We start from the raw sequence: 19,318 nt of genomic DNA on the forward strand, positions 1-19,318 counted from the left end.
AAATCGATATCGTCGAGAGAATCAGCTGACGTGTGCCATTTTATTTTTATAAAGTCAATACAGGAAATATAATAGACACTAAGTGTCATAAATTTGACATTGATGGTAACAACTTTACTTTTATAATATTTATAGCAAATATACAGCTTAAAAAACATATAGGTTTTCTAAAGTACATACAATTTTTTTAGTATATATATTACATAAAAAACGCTAATTTTCCATTGCAATATAAATATTTTATTTTATGGCTCTATTTTCTCTTATTAATAAAAAAAACATTGTGCTATGAAAATGATGTATAATATAATTATATAATAAAAATAACAGAAATTAAAAATATACTAAGTAGGACATTTATTATTTTAGCACTTCATGATATCTACTGTTTTTTTTTTTGACAAACATTGCTTATTGCACAGAGAAATTACAATTAAACATATTTTACGGTTAATCTAATTTAATTATCTAAGTATCTGGTTTAATATATATTATTGCATCATTGTTTATGTATTATTAATTTAGAATTAAAAAATAAAAGGTTAAGCAGCCGGTATTTATACACACTCACTAGCTGCGGTAATTCATGATAGTGAGGGACCGACAAATCAAAATATTTGATTGACAATGTATTCTAAATCTAAATTAAGTATACAGAAAATAACGATTTTTGAGATTATAATTAGCAGCCTTTTGGTTAAATATTATCTCAATAATTCATAGCTTTATTTAAGGATTAACCATGAAAAATATATAGATTTATATATATTTAGTTAGTGGTTTTGTTTGATTTTTGACAGTATTCTAAATAAATAAATAAAAGTAATTAAATATTTAAAAATTTAACTAAATGATAGTATTTATATAAAATATGCGTTGCTAGAAATAAGTTGTAATTGATAATAAATTGAATAAGGTTTTAATTAAAGTTTTCGAAGAAATACTAATTTAACAATAGGCTGCATGCCAAAAATATTTTTCATGGCGTTATTCAAACTTAAAGCCTAACCACCATATTTTTAATAGTTAAGATATTCGCATTAAAAAAGAATATTTGAGAGCTTATTATAAATATTTTTTAACAGTTATTATTAGAGTTATCGTGGAAGAAGCCACTGCAGTGTATTTAGTGAAGCACCGGCGCACACAGCGGAGGCGTGCGACGATCGTCAGAAAAAGGTAAATAATTTAAATGCTTATTTAAGAGTTTTAAAATTAATTTTAGATCATTTAATAAATTCAATTTAAAATAATATTTTTTTTTTGTTTTTAAAAATATTTATTTAAAAAAATATTAAAATTATGGTTTGCTACTGTATCGCACATACACTAACTATTTTCATTCATAAGAAGTGTTTTCTGGATAAAGCGTACACATGCACATTTTAACGCGAAGCCTATATTTACCGAGTGATAATTCGCGATAATTATCTCGCCAGGAACACCCTCTATCACGTGATATAACGTCGAAGGGTAGATGCTTTACGACCCCCTGGGGATAATGTTGGCCAATAGGCAATTACATAGGCACTTCTCGTGTTTCTTTATGGCAACATCGGCGATTAGTCGATTATTTTAAGACTAGCAATATTTTAGTTTAATTGAAAGGACCTATTTATGTAACTATTTATTGTTATAAATATTTTCCGAAATAGCGTCATGCAATAATTTGCTTAAATTGATTATTAAAAGTTTAATTTTCTTGATTTATCTATAAGTTAATAATACAATTATTATTAATATATTAATGATATCCATTAACGCGGTTTCCGCCCGCGTCGTTCCATGGCCATTAACTTCTGATGCTCCTTGAAACTTGCCAGATTTTTTTTTTAGATTACGGGTATTAGAAAAAATGTAATAATGAATAAAAAAATTAATTCGTTTCTGTATTGCAGGGGTGGAATGGACAAGGGGGTGCGTGTGCACCTAAGACCCGGTAACAAATGGGCGCGGTTGCAACTTACGCCAGAAAAGCGCACCACTTCTAATAATGTCGGCTTTGCCACAGCAGAGAAAACTATAGACTTATAAATTCAAGTGGCGCTCGGACTTTGCCACCATTAAAGTGTACTCACTCGAATGAGGTTATGTAAACTGTGGTTTCCTAATAGCCGAACAATAATAGGCACACGCTAATTTTATATGTATCTATAAAGCCTATTTGTATTCCATATTACGATTTAAACAGATTAATTGATCGTATATGAACGACAAATATGTAAAGTTTAAATTTTAAATCAATTATAACTGCGCGGTTGTGATTAAGCTGTGTTACTGTGGAAATAATAATATCACACTGAGGATAAATTTATAATCAAACATATAAGCTAAGCTTATAAAAACTAGGTTTGTTTTCACAGTGAGAGTCTTTCAAGAACAGATGAAGGAGTAGATTAACCATCATACAATTAACACAGAAACCATTGTGATTCAAATTCAACATGAAAATAAAAAAATAATAATTGACAAAGAGTATAATTTTTTTAGACTCGAGCTGATCCGTTGCGATCTCGATGATGTGTTTGTACTTGAGACATTTCAAGGCTAGATAAATATGAGTTAAAACGGTTATTAAAACAATAAATTTATTTCACACTATAAAATACTTTTAGTGTTGGCACTGTTAAGGAACGTACATTGTAATGTGTGTAATTGTGTCTTAAAAAATAGTAATAAGAAGAAAAGCTGAAAGAGAAAGAAAATCATAGGTATGCTTTTTCAAAATTAAAAGCGTTAATTAAATTAGAACCACGCACGAAAATTCAAGAGCGTGCTTTACGTTAATATAACATCAGTTATGCAGCAATTAAATATTTAAATAGCTGGACAAATGAGTGCCGCATGAATTGAACGAAAACAAAAAAGCCGTTATGTAGTTTATTCTGCTTCATTTACGCAATAAAATGAGTCGATTCCTTAATACTACTGTTACATACTACTATATTAAAATATTAGACAATAGTAAAACAAAAATGAAGCTCTAAATTAAATATTTTTAATTATACTTTTCGGTAATCTGCGCTACATCTATTTTTAACTCTAGAAAATTACTAATTCTCAATATAGCTAAACTATATATTATTATTAAAAAAATGGTCCAAGAACTGTAAAGTTTAGTCTCCACACTATTTAATCGGATGGTGCAATTCTCTTACACGACAATGCAATGAAACAAAATTGATCCTCCAACCTCTAAGAGATTCTTAATCTGGGGTTATTGAATTAAAAATAAAATTTAAACAACCATTTTTAAAAACACTATATTATTACACGTTTAAATAATATTTATTATTATTGCCAAGATCAGATATTTGTATTTAGACGATATTTTGCTCCAGGGGTTTTTAACCTTGGAATCGCAATAAATGAATTTATAAAAACAACTTATTATTTATATTTAAAGTAACCTTAAACAAAACCTAGCATTTTTAAAAAGGAGTTTCTCAAGATCATAAGCAAATCTGTTAATTTAGTGAAAATCAAAGTTTATTAAATTATCGCTACTTTACACAAATTTCATACAAAAATAAGTTTATTTAAGGCAATTCTTTAAATCTTTGTCTTTTACATAGAAGTACATTGCCTATTTAGAAAACAAGTTTTTAATACTAGTTACAATTAGGAAAAGAAGTTATTTATGTATTTTCCTGGAAGGAGGAAAAGCCTACTCTTTGAATATTTATCTGTAGGTTATTTTAACTTTATAATTGACCTGAATTTTTTAATGTGTAGTAACCATTAAGGATACAATTTAAATATTGCAAGTGTTTTAGAAAAAGGTTATATAACTAGAAGAAGAAAAGAAAGACGAATATTATTGCAAACTTTCAATGTTATAAGAAGTTGTTGACTGAGATAGAATTGAAATACAAAATTCTCTGTATTCTCTAAAACTTATTTAAAAGTAATTTTCCTCTGATGGGTACGCAATCCTTTTATTTTTAATATAAGCTATATCGAATATGTATGAAAAAACTTACTACATCAAAAACTTTTAGGGAAGTTTAAATTTTATTTGCAACGCGTATCTATACGAATCAGGATTTTTAACGCAAAATCTGTTAACATTTACATCAATCTAACTATTATTATTAAAGTGTTAAATAACCAATCTTAATAAATGTCTATTTAGAAAAATTTAATAATGACACAATTCTAAAAAAATATATATGAATTATTACCGATACCGTCTCATATCACATTGTTGAGCAAAATAATTCTACAATAATACATTGCATGATAATGGAGCAATCAGTGTCTGGCATGTGCTGTAAATCACACCGAATTTTCATTATTCGGAAAAGCGGTGAAAAAACCGGAAAATGCTACACAGGTGCGAATACACACAACACAATACATAATATATACATTTCGAATAAATTACCTCGAATGAGCGAAATATGAAGAGATGATTTATTCTCAGGATACAATTGCTCGTTTTTTTGAGTATCGTTGCTTACCGACAAATTGCAAGATAATTGGTCTGGTTAACTAGATTTTGTCACTAACCTGAAACAAGACAAAAATACATAATTAATAAGGGGATTATGTGTGTTTGATAGCTAACAACGAAGACAGAATAATTTCGTCTAAAAGAAGCGTCTTTACAGGCATTGTTCGTTTCGAAGGTAAGATTTTTGGGAATTAAAAGGGTGCTTCATCTTTGAATTAATAAAACAGTCCCTTGTGGTACCGACTAATATAAAGAAACCGCAACTATTTCTTTGTTATAATTAAATTTATGCGCAAAGTCTAGTCTTATTAAAATTCTTAGCGCTACATAGAAATATGCTTGATGGAAAAATTCCATAATTCTGCTAACTTTATGAATAAATTTGTGCAGCACTAAATCACTTGGAAAGTAATAGTTTATTTTTTTGTTAATCTTAAGTGTGAAAACCGCTTTATTAAAAAAAAATTGAAATCGTTACCATATTAGTAAATAAATTGATTTAGTTATATTATTTAGTAACGCATACAAGTGATCAATATTTTAGTGATATATTATGTATATATTGAGCTTTTGTATTGTTGTTTTTATAAAACACAACATCAATTATATCAAGTGCACAGTTAGATTATATATAAATATAGATAGAATCAGCACTTTCTTGATTTTAAAATGCGTATTTTTATTTTTAATTTAGTTTATTTTTAAGTACGTCTAAGTATAAAATACTTTTTATTATTTTGAAATTAATAAATACTTGTAACTCTTCTTGTTATTTAAATTAACGATGTAATTTATCCACTTAAAGCTTAATTTTACATTGCTCTTAAATTTACAACCAATTCATTAATCAAGAATTTCATTTAATAAATTATTATTCCGTTTATTCTCTGAAATAATATTTATTACAAATTTTATAAACCCAAAGTACAATAATACATTTGAATAGGCTTTCTTACGACTATATTAAATTCTGCGTTAGGAAGAATTTATATAATGTCTGTTTTGCCGACATTAATACATAACTGACAGCATATTTGAGTAATATGATATTCAATACATTTTCCACGTTATTAGAAACATCACTTATAACATAATATTTTGGACAAATATTTTCATGCGCATATCTTTCGGACAACTATTTATGTTATTTGTTAACATTAATTTCAAAAAATAATTTTAAAATTCAATATCGATTGTTGTAAGTATACAATACGAACACAAAAAGTTCTGCAATCGCATCTGTCTTAAACAGAAACTGCAACAGATAATATTTTTATGCTATTGATGTCATCTGGCAGATAAAAATAAAAAAAAGACTAAATCGTTTTTCGTCGCGGAACAGCACATTTAAGACTTTAATGGTCTTATTAAGAAAATCGTAAAACTTTATAGTTGCGTTCAATCACGCTCGTAAAGTTTAAGCGCCATAAAGTCTTGCGATTCAGAAAATCTTGGTTACTAGATAAACTTACATGTGAATTAACCCAATTTAGCTTATTCTATTTTTATGTTTATTATTATTTAATTGAGATAGAATTTAAGAAGATATGATCGTTAGTGAATTGTTCAAAGCGACCATTTTGCAGGGGTCCGTTTCCAAGGTGATTCAGATCCTCTTCTCTCGCCAATTATATTCGCTTAATAATGAACCTCAATCGTTTGCTTATAGTGCTAACATCAGTTCTCAACCTGTTTGTACTGCCAAATCTTTGAGTTATTTTATATATAATAAAACGTAAGACAAAATATTTTATATACAAAGGATTTTTAATTCAATAAATTGTAAAATTTCTCTGAATAAAAATATTCTGTTACTCATTTTTTTGAGCCACGACACTTTTTTTATAAAGTCTGCATCGTCTTGCGATTTTTGAAATAATAAGTTGAAAGATTTAAAACTTATTTTTTTTACTGATGCGTAGCATTATTCTATAATATATAATCACACATCGAAAGCTTCTAATATTTGATATTTTCCATAGCTTTGGTTGCCGACTAAACTTTTATGGCGTAAATAACATTAAAAATAATGTAATATTTGATTATCTGGATTTTTTATACTTATGTTTAGGATACAAGCTAATCTTGCCATAAGAATATATTTATTCCATAGTAATATTTATATCTTGGGTATCCTAATGTGATTTTCCTACATTTTTACTAATTTCTCTATAAATGACTTTTAATCATTGTTTACTATAAGCTAATAAAACTATCTCATTTTCTCAATGCCTTACATTACATTCTCATGGGCTTTAGCTGACACTGTTTCAGAATAAATTGTAGAGGTTTTAACAATAAGCATGATAAATCAGAAGAACCCCCACAATAGCACAATAGCCACGCTGACATTCGAAAACTATTTTTTACCAAAACTGTTAAAATTCTTTTCTTCATATGCTTAAAAAAAACCACTGAGACGAAAACATCTATTTAACAATTTAAATTTCAACGCGTAAGAACCCAAATATTATGCTATTCAATCATAAAACTAGTTTTGGCATATAATATAGAAAGCTAGGGTTCAAGCGTTTAAAACAAAAAAAAAATTTGTTATAATGTCAAAGTACTGGAAGTCAAAGTACTTGCCATTAATCTGAAAGAGTAAAAATATTTGTTGCAAACGCCTTGAAAAATTATAATACGTTTTGCAATTTAAAACGTCTGCTTTAGCGGTAATGGCAATCAATTAAAAAAAACTACTCAATAGGCACCCTTTTTGTAATTGGCCGTCCCACCGAAAGGGGCGAAAAGCAAAATCTCCCATGGAGAGAGCTGTAAGTAAAAATAAAATAATACGGGCAAGCAAAACAGTCCCTTAGAAACTTTAGAAACATTTCTACTGACATTCACACTTTTGAGTTCAAGGCATCAAAACTTCAAATGGTCTACAACTTGGACCCAATTAGTTTGTACGAACTACTTACAGACCATCAAAGATCGCATAAGCCTTCGCATCTCTCTTCGCATCCTTTAGTTTAGCTTAACGTTTGAAATCCAGAGTGAAACCTGTTTTGGAGACGTCTTAACGGCTTAAGGACGGGTTCCACAGGTTAGTTTTATTATTATTATATAATATAATATTATAAAAAACGTGTTTTTTGAGTGAATATTATAAAAAAATATTTGAATTTTTTGTTGTATTATTTAACTTAAAAGGGTGAGAAAAAAAATCATTTTTTTAACAACTTTTGAAAAATAATTTAGGCATGAAGTAGCTTAGTCTATACACTAAAAACTTAAGTACAACTAATATATACAAATTTTAAATGACTATTTTGATTTAAAGAAAACAAAAAATTAAATCAATTAATGTAATAAGATTTTAATTTGCGTAATTTACTATTTGTCTAAGCTTTATTGAAGGACCGCTCACCATCAATTTCAGGACGGCATCGAAGGCATCTCTTTTATGTGCACATTTTAGTTAATTATATATTTAATTCAATAAATTACTATTATTAGGCGTCTAACTAATTGCAAAAACTATTTGGCACTGCTCTAAATTGGCTATAAAACTAAATTTGCTAATTGAAAAGTAAAATGTGTCTAAAATTTGATTTATAAATTCCCTGGTCAATATCAGTGAAATTGTATTGCTATACGTACGTTTGAAATTTTTTGGCCTTAACAGGTGATGTGTCACTTTACAATTATTTTGAAAATTAAATTACCTGGTGGCGTACAGGATTTAACAAGTGACGCTCAAAACTTTTTTTATACACAATTACAGTGTAGCTTCAGTGAAAATATATTTTTACTGGCATTTCTGTGGAATATTATTAAAATTATTTGCTACTCGATACCATCATTTGACAGCATCAAAAATGTAAAAAAGTAAGGAGTGTAATGGTCTTTAACTGACAGTCGATTTGGTAGTCCGTAGTATCACATATGTTATAATGTTCCTTTAAGGAAGCTTGGACGAATAGTAGATATATTGAGAGACAATCAAATTAGTGTTTAGCATCACCTTTCGTTTTAATAAATAAATTAAACGCTTCTTATTAAATTAGTGTTTTTTAAAAACAAATTTTGACGTTAATGATAAAAATAGTTTAAAAAGTATATTACACTTTATTACTTATATTCTTACGCAAGAATATCCATAAAAAATGCAAAATATGCAAAACCAATTTATTATTAAGGTCACTCTCTAGATGTCTAGGTAAAAATTTCTGCCATTATTTATTTAATTTTAAGGGTGATAACATATAATAATTTACATATATCATACACATTGATTTCGACTCACATCAATGAATCTTACCTATAACATACGAGTACCCATCCAGCGTCAGCACGCATTTTCTCGAGCTGCTGCCCGACCTGTGCTTGGACACCCTCAAGCCCACATCGGAGGCCAAACCTCCTCCGGGATCACTGTGACACTTGTGCACCAAATCCTTGGCTCTAATACCAGCGGCAGTCAAACCGCTGGTAGATCCACCCGAATCACTCTCGGCAGAACTCTGTCGATTGTACTCCAAACTCTTGGGAGTACTGCGGCCGCTATCCATCTTGGCTGGATGACTCGTTTCGCATCACTCAATATTCCGGTTCCACATTTGGCACTTGTGTTATTATAATTAAGTTACGGTAAATAAGCTCGATTTGGGTATACACATTATAAAATATGTTAAACACTAGGATATGTATGATAATTGGCAACTCACAGGACACTCACTGGACTTTTATAAAATATATTTCCAAAATATATATTTATAGGACACTTGCTCTATGGTCACATTTTGTTTCTGAAAATTATTTCATTATTTATTATTTATTTAAACGAAATTGTTATTTATTTTATGACAGTAACTTTATTTATATTGTATGTAACACTACTGCTTATATTCTGTATATTTCAAAATAAATTAGTGGCTAAAAATCTAGAAGTAATTGAAAACATACTTTGAATCGAAAATAAATGCTTTCAAAAAATTATTTTTAATGATTTGGTTTTCTTTATTTTTCTATATTTCAATAGATGCTCGCAATTTTCGCGCAGGCTCATAACTATTTTTTAACTATACTTGATTCAGTATATGTTAGTTGTTTGCATGTGTTTGAAGAGCAACTATTTGCTATTTTCAGTTGGGGTCAATTTGTACGTTTTCATACGTACCGTAAGAGCGTCACATATACGTGACACATAAACGACGATATTACGTTCCACACCGCTGTATGACGCAATACTGATTGCATTACATATAGTACGCGACGTATCTACGGCAAATAAGATGCGAGATTTTTCTAAGAATAATACCACGTAACCGCTGTAGCACATATTGCAGTATTATATTGGATATATATTACATTATATCTAAACTCACTTCATTACATAAAGTCTGCATGTCTGCGATTATTTAGAAAACAAATTTGTAAGTATATATAACGTAATAAAAATAATTTAAATCAAATATATATAAGGCTTAATTAAACTATATTCTTAGTTTATTTTAGAAATAAACCTATTGCATAATAAATTAGGACGCGACTTAGATGGGTAAAAAAATGTTTAAAATACAATTTGAGTAAAAAAAAGTTTTTATGTTTTTTTAATTTTTTTTTGCCTTTATCTGGATTTTTGCCGTAAATTTAGCGATAGGAGGTGACGGGTGGCAATTAGACACAGATTGAGCTGTTGCGGTAGTGTTTTATTAGATATTGAAGAAGTTTACATAGTGTTTACAAAAATTACGGGGCGCGGGCCCGCAACGGCGTACGAGCGCGCCAAAGGTTGTCAGTCGAGAAAGTCCGTCACGTTATTTGTAGCTTTATTAAAAAAAAATCTTTTACATTTTTTTTTGTCGTTGCATAGAATACAACAAAGTTTGATAACACAATTTTTTAATCAAATCAACATGATAGCTATTTTTAAAATACTTTTTATTAGAATATCGGTTCGTCAACTTTATGTGCTAGCTTGCTTCAAATAGCTTATATTAAAAAAATAAAAAACGGGATTTTGAAAAAAAATAGATTAAAAAGTGGTATGGATAAGAAACAATATAAATTTAACCTCTTAAGATCGGGTTAAACTCTTTTTTTAGACTGTATCATACGATTGTAACCATAATTTCAAGATGCAGTATACAATAATAAAAATAAATCTGGAAACAATGATTTGTTTTGTCAAAATAAATAGTATTCTTAAATATGATGAGTGTAAAAGTACTTGATATGGTACAAAAAAACAATATTTAAAAACACTTTTGAAGAACCTCAATTAGTATATTCATTGCCAATTCCATATAGACAACAAAAAAAAATGTGATCAAATACAAATATTTATTTCAAAGCAGGAAATAATTAAAATATATATTGAAATAATGCAATTTAAAAGAAACGGTATTTTTATATATGCAATAAAGGCATCCGTGAAACAATGAAAAGTTAAAGCGTTTATGACTTATTTATAGAAAGCAGAACGATGAGATGCTTTTGTTAATAACTGTCTACTTACTGTGATTACTGAACAGAATATAAAATAAGTAGATTAAATTTTTCACTATAATAACACAGTTTTAAATTTATAAATTTAATGTAAAACGATTTTATTCATTTTTTTATGGCGAAAGTATTAAATAAAATATTTTTTTATAAAACTTTAATTAGAAATTGATATCCAAAAATAAAAAAATAATATAGTTTAGATTTCTATGTAAAAATATTTATGTTGATTTAAAGATTATATTAAAATTTTGGTTCTAAGCTATTTTTATTAAACTTGTAGTGCTTAATATTGGATACTTATTTTTAAATATTATAAAAAATATAATTTTTATTATTTAATCAAAATTAATTTAAATTCTACAACGCTTAGACATTAAATGACTAAATTTTGCAAACTATGCGATGTTTAATTCATATCGTGAAGCGAAACTCGTAAAAACTGATCACGTAGTTCCGCGTGGTGAAATTTACGGTTTGTCTAAAAAAAAATATGACTTAAAAAAGCGACGTGTGCATCAAAATATTAAAAATAGATCACAAACAATAGTTTGCACTTTGTTTTATTTAAATATTTATAACTCGTAGTAAAATTTATACCTGAGTACGATTTTTTCGAATGCTTGTCAACTATGTGTCAAAAGGCGTATTTGGGTTGTGAAACTTTGTTTAAAAATGTTAGTTTTACCTCCATGAGTCGTTGTAAATATGTGTGCCTTTAAAAAGTCTAACTTTTAGACCCCTAGAGTGCCGGTGGAATATCAAACATTTTTAACGACCCCGTAAAATTCCGAATGTTTGACTCGTACAAGAGATATTTAAATTTGCAGGATACACCGATCGATTTGTCAAAAGCTTAGACGTCGAGACGAATTGGAGCAACGTTTCTCAAATATTCGACAAGTTTGGTTTGATACAATTTGAGAATATTAAGACATTTATATAAAATGAACAAAGCAAAATAATGGTATCGGTGTTTTTTGTAATATTTTTAAATGTTGATTTCATTTACGTACTGATAATTTAGCTTATGTTTTGCTATTTTTATTAAGTAAGTCTATCTTTAAAAAATACAATACATAAATAAAATAACTATGCGGAATCTTAAAATAATAACTATTTAAACGCCTGTTGGTAATAAACATTTTTTTATGTAGACAATATGCGGTATGATGTTTTCGATAAATACATATCTGATACAATATTTTTATTATCATAGGTTTTTAATATTGGTTTTGCTAACTCAAAATATTTTATAGTAATACTATGAAAATCATGTCTAGTTCACCAAATATGTTTAAAGAAATATTAGCGGTTTTTTTTTAAATGTTTGTGAGAGAAGCGTTACCGCGCGTGACTAGTAATACATTATTACAACAATCAAAGTGTATGAACATATTTGTAACCATACAAATTGCGCCAAAGTCAGCGCTTTCTCAAGTGCTTTTCCAAATGTTACTTTTATGAACCATATTGTCAGTTATTTGAATTATTGCTAAATATTAGCTAGAATTAATCTTGCAGTTCTAAAGTTTTTTTTGTTTAATTAAAAATGTGTACCAAATATTTTTTAATTAAACCATCATCCTTAGTTTAATTTGAGTCAATTCCAGGTACGACTCAATTATGATTTTTTTCTTCGGCGAAAATTTTGTTTAAGTTTCAAATTAAATGAAAAAGTTCGTAAAATATTTTTTTCACAATTGCCTTATCAAGTTTTTTCCCGTCTCGTTTCGACTTTTAATTAGTTGAGTAAAGAGAGAATTCTCGTTACGTCGTCGATGTTAGATTCGTGAACAGAAAAAATAAACGAATCTACGACTCAAAATTATATTTACACAACATATTGAGAATCTCTCGAAACGGCTATTAGTACATTCTCAAACGAAATCCCTCCACCGCGCGATATTTAATAAACGCATATTTGTCACGATCAAACATCTGAACAATGAGAACTTTTCAGATTTACATATTTATTCATATACAATTATTCTCTATGCGAGTATATAATAACGACTGTGACACCCGGCTTCGCTCAGGATCGACTTATGTATACCTTTAAAAAATATTGTGCCACAATTTGCACGTATGAAATATTTCGAATCAAATTTGACTAATCAAGATCAGATGTGAGTAAAAATATGTTTATAGTGTACTAGAAATATATTAATTTTAATTCGATGTTTTTAGTTGACCTATGAAGATATTTACTGTTATAATTGACGCATTATATACATTATTAATTATTGTGAGAAGCATCAGATAGTTTCATTGTCAAAAATCGATACAAACTAACCATTCATAGCACATAATAATACCGTGGTATGTCTTAAAACGTTTATCAAAGAGACTTATGAATTTTGAACGATCTAACGAGACATACATGTTTATTTTGTTAATTATATTATGTGCTTTGATATGGCGGTGTTTCAATATTAAACACTGGCAATAATGGTAATGAGCAAATCTACAGAGAATGCTAATCGTATTTTAATTTATAGACAAAATAACGTTTTACTTGTATATAATTGAACGATAAAGGATGTTCTATTAAGAAGTGTACATTCAGAAAATTTTAATTAAAATAGTTATATAATACTTTAACTATAATATTTTTTTTAATAAATATAAGATTATATCATTTGTGATTTCCTACATTTATATATGCTTATTTTTTATATATATATATATATATATATATATATATATATATATATATATATATATATATATATATATATATATATATATATATATATATATATATATATATATATATATATATATATATATATATATATATATATATATATATATATATATATATATATATATATATATATATATATATATATATATATATATATATATATATATATATATATATATAGATATTTTCAATGAGCTGAAGTTATTCATTATTATTCGTTACGATATTCATCCGTGAGATTAGGAAAATATAGGATGATCTATCGGAATTATAATTATATAATTTTTTTATTCTATTTGCAATACTTAAATTATTACAAAAAAACATAACAACTCCTAATATGTTTGATATACCAAGAAAAACACACAATAGTATCATATCCTTGTCTATACATACACACAAAATTCTAGCACGACATATATTATATTTGTACATCATGGTTAATAATTAATCGAAGGATTCTACATGAACGTCCCGAATAATATATGACGTAAATTTTAAAATAACACTCCAGGTGAATATTAATTATTTTAAATGTGACGTTGATGTCATTATATATTAACGTGAATATTGTATATAGATAAATATCAAACATATATTTTTTTATTGATATTTTGCTATGGCGTTATTTGTTAAAAATACGCGGTGTGTGTATACAATTTTGTTAAGAAACGAAATGTATTTTCTTACGAGCCCTATGGGCCAATTATATTCTGAAACGTGAGTGTAAACTAAGTACTATAAAGGGACGTTTTGTAAGCTGTTCTTGTAACTGAGTGTGAAAAATATAATAAAAAATGTGAGTAATGAAATATGGAAAAAATGAACTTCAGAAATTACCTTTTTTGAAGGTCATGTAAAATAATTGAGCAACATATGTATATATATATATTGTTATATATAGTTAAAAATACATTTATGACACTTTCAGTATGTGAAAAAATTTATAACTATAATTAAAATTTAATACAATATTATTTATAAAAAAATTGAGATAAATATAATTTCAAGCAATATAAAACAAATTACTAATAATAATTATACGGTAGGAATTATTTTATTTAAAAAAAATATTTAAGCCTCTTACATTATTATAACTATTGTTCAAATGTTTCATGATCAGGTATTAAAAAAAAAAACTTTTCATTTAAATAATAATCTACACTTTGATAGTTTAAGAAATAAAGTTACAAAAACAATAAAAACTCTCATTGAAAAGAAATTAACTGTGAAGATAATTGCACTATACACAGTTTAAAAATAGTAATATTTTTTATTTGAAAAATATTTACCATATCGTATAAGAATTTGATATAAGCTGAATTCCTTCTTTACTGACCGTTTATCTGGAAAAGGTTCCATTTTATTGACCATTTATTTTTATTGCCTATTTTCTATGAATTGAAATATGTTTTACGAAAGTTATTATTAAAATATTCACAATTAATTTAAAGCATAATGTAAACTTAAAAGTATTACAGATAACATTTTATTTAATTTAAAAATATTACTGACTATTTTAAATCAATGACAGAGCGTAAAAACATCCGTTATATTTCAGTCTAAATTTGAGCTTAAGAAGAATAACCAGGCCAGTTTTACAATTCATCACCCTCACAGTTTCATCGATGAAGTGAATACCTTTCATTCCGAAATATATGAAGCACCCCTATACCATTCAACTCTTTGGAATTCACAGTTGCCTAGAGATATTTTTCACCGTATCTCACGCCATCTTGACCATAAACTAAATACATATAATCTAATCGGAATATATCTATTTTACTTTTATTGAAGAGTATCAATTTTTTAGAACCCAAAACAGTCTCTTAATTATTAATTTAATTAAACGCAATTCTCCGATTATTAACAGTATTTTTCGCATGTATTTTAAATCCACGTCTAAAGATTGACTATATTCTTATGAATAATCAAATATTTACTGGTAAAATCTACTTCAGTTTTATGCCTATAATGTTCACAGTATCACGCGATCATTGCCAGTAGTAGTTTTTTTACTTATACCAGATTTATTTCAGTTAATGATTGTTTATAACCGACTGACTGTAAAATTAGTTTTGTCGATAATCTAATTCACGAATATATAATAATTTAGATTTTCTTATCTCAATTTATTTTAAATAAATATTTTCAATACAAAAGCTATCGATTAATTGTCTAGGTAGTTGCGCAAAAACAATATATAATAGATATAGTACATCTATATGAGTGATAAAATGTTCCGAAAAATCTAACCAAAAATAACAACATATACATTTTATTGACATACTTTTTCAATCTTTGAGATAAGAAACACCGTATTACCTGCACTACACTCTCTGGAAGTTGGCCAAGGTTTGCCAAGGACGGAGAATATAGTGGGTTACTTCGGTCGAGTTCGGTTCTGCTCGCTCTAAAATCTCTCGAAGTTGTCTGAGGTTACCGAGAACGGGATGTAAAGTGGGGGTAATTCAGTCGACTTCGCCAGCTTTGAGCGCTTCCGAACATTGTCGGCAAACAGACCGAAGTCAAAGAAACCGAAGTCGGAGCTGCTCTTTCGAGCGCGAGCGGTGAGATACTTCTCCTTTCGCTCTCTCGCGTGTTAAGTGAAGAGAGTGAAAGAGATAATGATATGGTTTTTCGCAAACTGAGATAGAACGAGTAACTCGCTTCAATTTCAGTATGCGCGTAGGCGTCCTATGGTCAACACGCATGTCGAGCGGTGCATCGTGGTCACGTGGTAAAATTATATTACCACATTCTTATCGGGGACTTCAACAGACTCTTACTGACTTCTTTGAATATTTTAGGGCACCAAAAGGGATAAATTATATTTTTGATAGTATATCGTTATTTTATTTTTTTATATAAAATTAAATAATTAGCGGTACTTGATTTTATTAAAAAAAATCGTTTCGAATATTCTTATGTATTTTCTTAGATCGGTTTATATAAATGTCACACCATAACGAATTCTTATTTAGAATCGATGGCGACAAATTCTAGTATAGTCACAGATGTGGTGTTCGTATTTTGAAGTATCATTTTTATGCCTTATGGCATTTTGCGAAAGCTGACCAAGATTTTGCATAAATTGAATATTTACGACCGAAAAGTTTTCACTGATATTGTATTGGTGAGTGCCCACACAAACTTTTATAATTATCAGTAGCGTAATTTTAATAATATGACAATTTAAAAAATGCGATTATTTGGCACATTTTTCGATCGCGCGCAAATATGTCAGCTGTACGTGACAGCAGCCGCCGTGCGGACGTCATTCACGGCTGCTGTCCGGACGGCATATGAAATTTGTGGCAGTCTGGCCGCTACTCGGAAGTCGGCGACCTCGGCCAATTTCAGTTGAACTTCGGTTCGGACAACTTCCAGAGAGTGTAGTGAATGCATATGACTTTATTAAAAATAATACTAACGTTGGTTATGCTAATTTTAAGCTTAGTTAAATTTACCAAAACAATTTTTTATAATAACAAATATTCCGAAAAGTATTGTAGATACTTTCATTTGTATTTTAACATCGAACCATTATTTACATATTTTTTATCTGCTGCATTTTCTACCACGCGGTTTTATTTAGTTAGTTTACACATTTAGCCCAGATAGGTCGATCGTGCATTGAATAAATTTGCATGCGTTTTAATATATAATATATCAGGGACCGATATGACCGCAACGATTTGCATCATACAACTATTTTAAATACAAAAAAAAGAAAACCATTGTGGTTATATATGAGACATAATCACTCTCTTCAGCATATCACAAAGGTCATGATTTAATTTAAAAACGTATCTGAAAAATATTTTTATTGCTATTCAGTGATTAATATAAAATCTTGAGTTACGCCTATGGTACGTAGCTCGGTTGGTATTAATTAGCAAGAAATTGCTCTCAAACGTTTGCGTGAGTAAAAACACACATGTATGGAAGCCTTAATTAATTTTTGCAAAAACAACCTTGCCTGATAATGAGAAAGATTGAACTACGTACAGAGGTCGAGTGGCTTGAATTAAATATTGGGCTTCGAGAAGCAGGCAGCAGCTTGCAAAATGTTGGGCGAGTTTATGAAAAGATTAAAAATCTATAAAATTTATTTGCTGTGAAAATTGCTATTATTTGAGTTAAGGCATATTTTTTATTTACTTTTTACGTGAATTGCTATAACCATGGCGCCTGGCTTCGTTCGGAATTTTTTTTACCATTTCATGTCTATTAACGTGATATGTGACAGTGAATGTTTTTTATTAGTGAAAATATATTTTCACTAGTAAATATATATTTTTAACAGTAAAAATATAATTAATCTGGATGGTATCAGTGAAAGTAAATGCTGCTTTAAACTGTGTAAAGAGGTGTTTAACTGATTCGTTTATAAAAATAGTTTAAGGGCGACACATCATCTGTTCCGAACGTATTTGTATCAGATCATTTGTGTAATTAATAAACACAGTTTCACTAAAATTTACATTTTAACTGGCATAGTTAGAAAAATATATTGCTATATATATACTGTGAAAATATAATTTTACTAAAAATACACATTCACTGTAACGGTTGCGAAACGTTCTTATGCTGTTCAGACCCAATAATAAAATTAACGGACTAGCCAAATATCCAACTTGACCTAATGAATGTTCTAAAACAAACTATAGTTTTGAACTTGTTAAATACGTTACGGCATTTTATATAACGTATGATTTTGTTTTATGAAGTTAAAATGACAAAAAAAAACACAAATTTGTGCACACGGTATTCAATATATTAAGATACTAAAAAAAGTATTCTTGTGTACTTTTGCTACGCCCATACATGTTTTTTTTAATTGAGGATAAATTTTGAGTAGTGGAAAAGCTACACAAAAGGAGATGAAATTATTCAGATTTATTTTTACACATATGCAAAAAGTCTGGAATTTAGACAGTGCTAGTAAATATTCAGCTGTTTTATTTATTAACGTTACGCAAAGAGACAGACAACAACAATGTATGTTACCACCCTAAATCTTTGCATTAGCTTGAAGGTTGAGAATATAAATAAGTAAATGCATCTCCTATATCTTATAAGATTATATAAGCGCGACTTCACAACTTTATTTCGGAGTACTACATTTACATTAGGATCTTCCATCTGTTACTTCTATGAGTTTTGTCTTTTTTATTTGCGATACAATGACTTGTACGTACAAATACAATATTAACAAAAAAACAAGCGGTATTTAACAAAGCTTGTAATCATTAGATCATATTATGTTTTCATTCAGAGTTATGTAGTACACGTATACGTTTAAGTGAGCGCGATTTATTGCCGATTTGTAGGAAATTGGCGTTCGGGTAAATAAGTCGAAATTGACGAGCGCCTCTCGGATGAGATTACTTTCTGCACAATCGAGCCGGAGGGCTTAAATCTGACGAGATCTGATGGGGTGTACCAAATCTGGCCACGTGTGAAAAACCGAGATGAATCTCGCGAAACGCGACTGAGCTATTATTATTAATCGCGAGATTCATTGTTTGAAAAGATATTTATTTTTCTGGAGAATTATTATTTAACCAGAATCTGGTGTTATGAAGATGTTTGCTACAATTCGAATACATAACGGAAAAAATCTTACGTGAAAAAAATTATCGTCACACAGTGCCTAATATATATATTTCATAAAAGAAAGATATTTTCTA

The 19,318-nt window shown here is 28.4% G+C and overlaps 1 protein-coding gene across 5 annotated transcripts in view; it reads right to left on the bottom strand.

The window, feature by feature from the left end:
* The window catches only part of Pde1c (Phosphodiesterase 1c), a 228,950-nt gene that overhangs the window by 86,766 nt on the left and 122,866 nt on the right, over positions 1–19,318 (bottom strand). The window lies entirely within an intron of this gene.

The sequence above is a fragment of the Plectrocnemia conspersa genome, unplaced genomic scaffold (genome assembly GCF_051122295.1).
Source record: "Plectrocnemia conspersa isolate PC_06_02 unplaced genomic scaffold, ASM5112229v1 ptg000014l, whole genome shotgun sequence".
NCBI classification, from domain to species: domain Eukaryota; kingdom Metazoa; phylum Arthropoda; class Insecta; order Trichoptera; family Polycentropodidae; genus Plectrocnemia; species Plectrocnemia conspersa.